The sequence below is a fragment of the Phocoena sinus genome, chromosome 4, assembly GCF_008692025.1.
Source record: "Phocoena sinus isolate mPhoSin1 chromosome 4, mPhoSin1.pri, whole genome shotgun sequence".
Taxonomy (NCBI): domain Eukaryota; kingdom Metazoa; phylum Chordata; class Mammalia; order Artiodactyla; family Phocoenidae; genus Phocoena; species Phocoena sinus.
Window position 1 is genome coordinate 72236659 of NC_045766.1, and position 6000 is coordinate 72242658.

At 43.3% G+C, this 6000-nt stretch overlaps 1 protein-coding gene across 3 annotated transcripts in view; it reads right to left on the reverse strand.

Annotated features, from left to right (window-relative positions):
* The window catches only part of SENP5 (SUMO specific peptidase 5), a 39131-nt gene extending 33131 nt beyond the window's left edge, over positions 1 to 6000 (reverse strand). For 2 of the 3 annotated variants that reach the window (XM_032629691.1, XM_032629690.1), the window contains exon 1: positions 5828 to 5989. The gene's annotated coding sequence lies outside the window, so the exon portion shown is untranslated. Of the gene's footprint in view, positions 1 to 5827 lie in introns of all 3 variants that reach the window. The other variant, XM_032629689.1, reaches the window with a different exon arrangement.

The window sequence follows — 6000 nt, forward strand, 5'->3', positions numbered from 1 at the left end:
TGAGACGCTTCCAGTTGTCCTCTCCCCATGGAGTAGAGACAGCATTACTTTCCCAGCACCAGTGTGTGACAAAGTGTGACAAGAATTGCCAGCCAGTGAAGCTCACCTAAGCCTTGATGTCCAGAGTTTTTATGGGGGTTCATAGGCATAACTGATTGCCCACACGACTGAGCTCAGTCTTCAACCCCTCTGGAGATCGACTGATACCAAAGTCATTACCCTAAATCACACTGTTGGTTTTTCTGGCGTGGCCAATCCCCATCCTATATCATACTGTTAGATTATCAGTGACCCAAGCCCCCAGGCAAATAAAGACACTCCAATCAGACATAACATTCCAAGGGTTTAGAGATTACCTCCTTAAAGCCAAGGATAAAGGCTTTCTTTTTGTGCAAGGTTAATTCCTTACTATATTATATATAGCCACCTTTCATAAAAGAAAAAATAAGAAAATATACATGTATCTGCCCTTTTGTGCCTCCCAAATAAATTAATTAATAATATAAAAATCAGGGCTTCCCTGGTGGCGCCTGCCAACGCAGGGGACACGGGTTCAAGCCCTGGTCTGGGAAGATCCCACATGCCGCGGAGCAACTAAGCCCGCGAGCCACAACTACTGAGCCCGTGTGCCACAACTACTGAAGCCCACACGCCTAGAGCCCGGGCTCTGCAACAAGAGAAGCCACTGCAGTAAGAAGCCCGCGCACCGCAACAAAGAGTAGCTCCTGCTCGCTGCAACTAGAGAAAGCCCACATGCAGCAACAAAGACCCAATGCAGCCAAAAATAAATTAATTAATTAAAAAGAAAGTTAAATGTCAAGCTTGCAAGAAGGAAAGCAATCCAATTTATACAACAGTGCCTCAAAACAGGTCAGGAATTGGCAGCAGGAAGTTCTGTAAGTGGGGTGTGAACACGGTGCTAAAAACAAGAGGATAAATCAAATCATTTAGATACCCTTCTACTCGCCACAAAAACCAGCCAACTGCCCCTCCCTGATCCTTGCAGAAGCCTGGAGTGTTACTTTCTAGACTAAAACAGCACTGGCCAACAGGAGTTCTGCAATGATAGAAATATTCTGTATCTGCCCTGCCCCATATGATAGTCTATGGAAACGTGGTTACTGACCACTTGAAATGTGTGTAGTGCAACTGAGGAACGAAATATTTAATTTTATTTAATTTTAATCATTTAAATTTAAGTTGTTACATTTGGCTAATGGCTACCACATTGGATAACGCAGCTCTAAAGGAAAAACAAAGGATTCCTGGACTGGAAAACATCTGGTCCAGTTGAGAATGAGGGTATCATACTGAAAATAGTTGAGTTAAATGAACATGAGTGTTTACATACTGAATGCTAAGACCTCTACCATTTCCCCCAGTTTAGCGACAAGACTGTTGACAACCCAGCTTATAAGCTCCAAGCAGGAGATCTGAAGATTCTTCTTTGGGAAATCTACCTAGCCAAAGAAAAAAGACAAAGATAATACTGTTGAAGGTTCTCCAATAAAAGTCCAGCCAGAGTACCCTAAAATCAACATATCCCAAGCATGAACTCAGAGTACATGTAATTAAAATTAAAAGCAACCTCCACATGGGGTCCCTTAACATTTCTGCCCCTGTATTCTCGGCCATACTGTTATGTGTTCACCAAATACCAACATTCCTCCAAAGATAAAATAGGGAATTCCTTGGTGGTCCAGTGGTTGGGACTCCGCGCTTTCATTGCTGAGGACCAAGGTTCAATTCCTGGTCGGGGAATTAAGATCCCATAAGCCATGGGGTGTGGTCAAGTCACAATAATAATAAAATAAAGAGCAAAGCAAATATGGTTTTTAAGAAAAAAGATAAAACACACACAACAAGGGAAACAGAAGTGAGCTTTCAACTCTTATTAGATACTCACTGACCCTAGGACAGCCTGAAGTCTGAACAATCCTTGAGGGGTTCAATATTTATTTGAGTAAAATTTTGCAGTGCAACCACTGTACAGATTAACTCAAGCATCACTATGAAAAAGTTCTTTCTCCTGTAGGTAATAAGACAGTAATGAGAATAGCTGCTGTGTAGTGAATAAACAGGGGAGGGGTTATCCGCCCCCCCCAAAAAAATGAGACAGAATGAATGGTTTGTAGTAGGAAACAAGATTAAAAACAAAACAAAGGGCTTCCCTGGTGGTGCAGTGGTTGAGAGTCCGCCTGCGAGGCAGAGGACACGGGTTCGTGCCCTGGTCCGGGAGGATCCCACATGCCGTGGAGTGGCTGGGCCCGTGAGCCGTGGCCACTGAGCCTGCGCGTCCGGTGCCTGTGCTCCACAAAGGGAGAGGCCACAACAGTGAGAGGCCCGCGTACCGCAAAACAAAACAAAACAAAAATAAAACGTATTGCCCACTGGCATCAGAGGACATGAATGAACCATAAAAAGGTCCAGATTGAGAACTGGAGACTTGTACATTTATGGTACCTACTGGTGATAGGTACATTCAGCTACCACACATAAAGCAGATTAAGTTAAATATCCAATTTTGGTCTCAAGTCCTTACAGACAGAGAAGACTGCCTCAAGGACCAGCAAGTGACTTCTAAACTCCACTTCTCACTGGGTCTTCAAGTTGTCACTACCCCCCACCCCGCCTTTGTTTCTGTTAAATCCATAATATCAGTTTACATTAAAATTGTGAACCCTGGGTTCCCATTTATCCTTTCTCAATACCTCTACTTGAAAAGTGTATTCTGTCAGAATCTGAAATTCACCAATTTTTAGGCTTCAGAATTAAGGTATTTCAGACACAAAATTTAAAAATTTAGAGGGACTTCTCTGGTGGTCCAGTGGTTAAGACTCCACGCTTCCAATGCAGGGGGCTCAGGTTCAATCCCTGGTCAGGGAACTATGATCCCACATGCCACACGGCTTGGCCAAAAAAAAAAAAATTAGAGACTCAGTGACTTGGTTTTTCATCTTAAACACATACCATATGTCTCTCTAGATTCTGAATTTATAGATTACCTCTCTGTTAACATGGCTTTGTTAATCAGTGAATTCAGAATGCCCTTGTGTCATCTGGTTGTAGGAAGTTAACATGCTATAAACAGGGTCATTTTTAAAAAGAAAATAATTCAGCATCTTCCTTTAGAGGATTTGTGATGTACGGTCCATTTCTGGCTCTACTAACACAGCCTTTTCATCGTTTCAGTGATTCTTATTCAAAGAATAATTTGCTAATGAATGTATCTCCCCAAAAGAGAATGTTCAACTCTGCCTGATCTATTACCTTAAGAACGCTGAAAAAAAAAAAAAAAAAAAAAAAAAAAAGAACGCTGAAAATATTAACCACCCCCCTAAAAAAATCACGACATTTTCACTGTAATGGGCAAGAAAAATACATATGAGGCACTGTTACTTCCTTATCAGTTCATCCTTTCTAGATATCTATCAAATTCTTTAAATCAGTGGCACGGTACAATTAACCAAAAATGAAAAAGGGACTAAAAATTCAAGGACAAGCTTAAGGCAATACCAAGAGCCTCTGGTTAAATCAGGTGTTTATAAGGCAATTAGAGATGTTATAGGGCTTCTCTAACAGTTCTCAAATTGAGTTCCATAGGAAGCTGGCTAGTGATACAAAATAAGAGGTCATGCATACCAGCATTGTGGGGGATGGTGGTGGAGAGAAACCTGTGGACAGTACAGTGAATTTATGACACGCCAGAACAAAAGTGAAAATATTCTTTAACTGGAATTCTTCCATGGTTTATGAAGGCTTGGCATAAAAGTCTACTAAGAAACTGATTTATAAAATGATATGGTCTTTATATAATTCTGCCAACAACAAAAAAACCTAAGCAACATTTAGTAAAAAATTTTACTGTAAAATCTAATACTTTCATTAAAGAGCATTAAGGAGTCTAATTGCATAGGGAACTATGAAAACAGAATTACATAGAGCTACTGACAAATGACTCTTTTCCCCTTCTGTGCTCTCAGATACAAAACCTGAAATAGTACTATTGATTCAAGTAAGGTTATTTGTTAAGGAAAGAAAGAAAAAGAGAAAGAAATTTAAAAAGCATAGGCAACAAACTAATTGACACTTCACCTCTCTGAGCCTGTTTATAAACTAAAATCTGCGGTTTCAAACGGTGAATATCACCTGAAAAGCTTTTTAAAAATCGTAAATAGCCGGGTCCCATTTCAGATCTATTAAGGTAGTGTCTGGGCATCTGGGGTTTTGTTTTAATTCCCCAACTGATTCTGATGTCCCTGCAGGTTTTGGAACCACTGGATTAAATGACCCTCAAGGTCCCTTCCGTATCCATGACGTAAAATTCCAAATTGACAATTCTGTGTCAAAGGAACTGAAGATTGCACTTCATCATGCTTCACTGAGCATCATCACACTCCAATGAGGGAAGGCAAGTATCCTTAATTTGTCTGACCAAGCAACTGTAAGAACAGGTGCTACTCACTCAAGTCACTGATTGCATCTCCCTTCTCCCCTCCCCAAACACTTCTCTTAGGGTCTACTTAAACTTCAGAGCAGGGAATGGTCTTCTCTCACCAATATAGAGAAAGGTATCTCCTCATATTAACTTAGAACTGTAATGTTCAGCCACTCAAAGGATTCAAGTCCTTATGTTTATCTCTGAAACATTTTCAATTAACATGAAATGCTCTAGAAGCAGAGGGAGGAGTCCTCAGAAACGTGCAAAGAATTCCTTCTAAAGAGGGCCAAGGTGTGAATGAAGCCCCTCCCAGCTTTTCTCCTAGAAAGGGCCCACTAGACATACTGAGCAAGAAGCAAAACTGATTTAGGTCATCCCTCATACACCAATAATGTGTGATCAATAAGCATGAGACCTCTGGGTGACTAGGAGGAACTGATTTCTTTCTAATGCTGCCCGACCCAAAGCAGAGACTGCAGTTAGCTTTTAACCACAAGATCCTAGTATCTCTTCTGGCACCCTTCTCCATACCAAGCGTAGTTATTCTGGGTAAAAGACATAATTAAGAACCTACCATTAAGCGTCCTGGGTATTCTTAAACCGACTTTAACCTGATTCCCAAAATAGTTCATGATTAACGTTCTGCTTTCTTCATTTCATTTAATTCTCCCAACTAATTTATATAGGTATAAGAAAGTTCCACTTTACATGGGTTAAAAATGTCTACACAAGATTAAAGCCACCACCAAGTGGCAGGCCAGGATTTCAATTCTGCCTTTCGAACTCCAGCTTTTCGAACTAAAAGTCCAAAACCCTTATCTCCGACATCCTCTCCGCACCCCTCCTCCCCCAAAAGAGTGGTCATACACTGTAAAACGGGGGTTGATACTGCCTAGCATAAACAGAAGGGAAAAACAGGCTTCCCACCGCCCAAATGTTCAATTGTGCCATACCCGTTCACTAGAACAGGGTCCCAGGAGTGTGAGGATGGAACCAAAGGCAGGAAGGAAGCAGAATTGTCCGAACAAATAAAACCCAAGACGGCAGGAGCTGGAGGACCTCTACCAGCAGCTCTTCCGCTCAAAGATTCCCCCGGCTTCAGGAAGAGCGGCCGGGGGCGCTAGCCCTCTCCGCTTCTGCGTCGTACAGCTCGGACTGGCGAGAAAAAGGGGACACTGGTCCCTCGGGACGAGCTCCTTCCCCGCCCCCAGAAAGGCACAACAGCGCCCGGGGAGAAATCCGCTGCCTCTGGTTCGGCGGTGGGGGAAGAGCAGCGCTCGAGGCCTCCAGGCCAGGGTGCTGAGCTGGCGCGCACTGGCGCGAGAATGGCCAGCCAGCCTGGTCCGTCAGTCATTCGCCGTATTTGACACCCGGGCTCTCGCTTACCTACATCCCTCGCTACCGGCACCTGCCCCGCCGTGGGTCCAGATACTGCAGCAGTTCGGACTGCGGCCCCGCCTTCGCCAGCTTTAGGGGAAAGCCCGTCAGCCAGCAGACGTCCGGCCTGCTTACAGCGGCTACAGCCGCCGAGCTTCCTCTAGAGCCACTGCCGAGAAGCC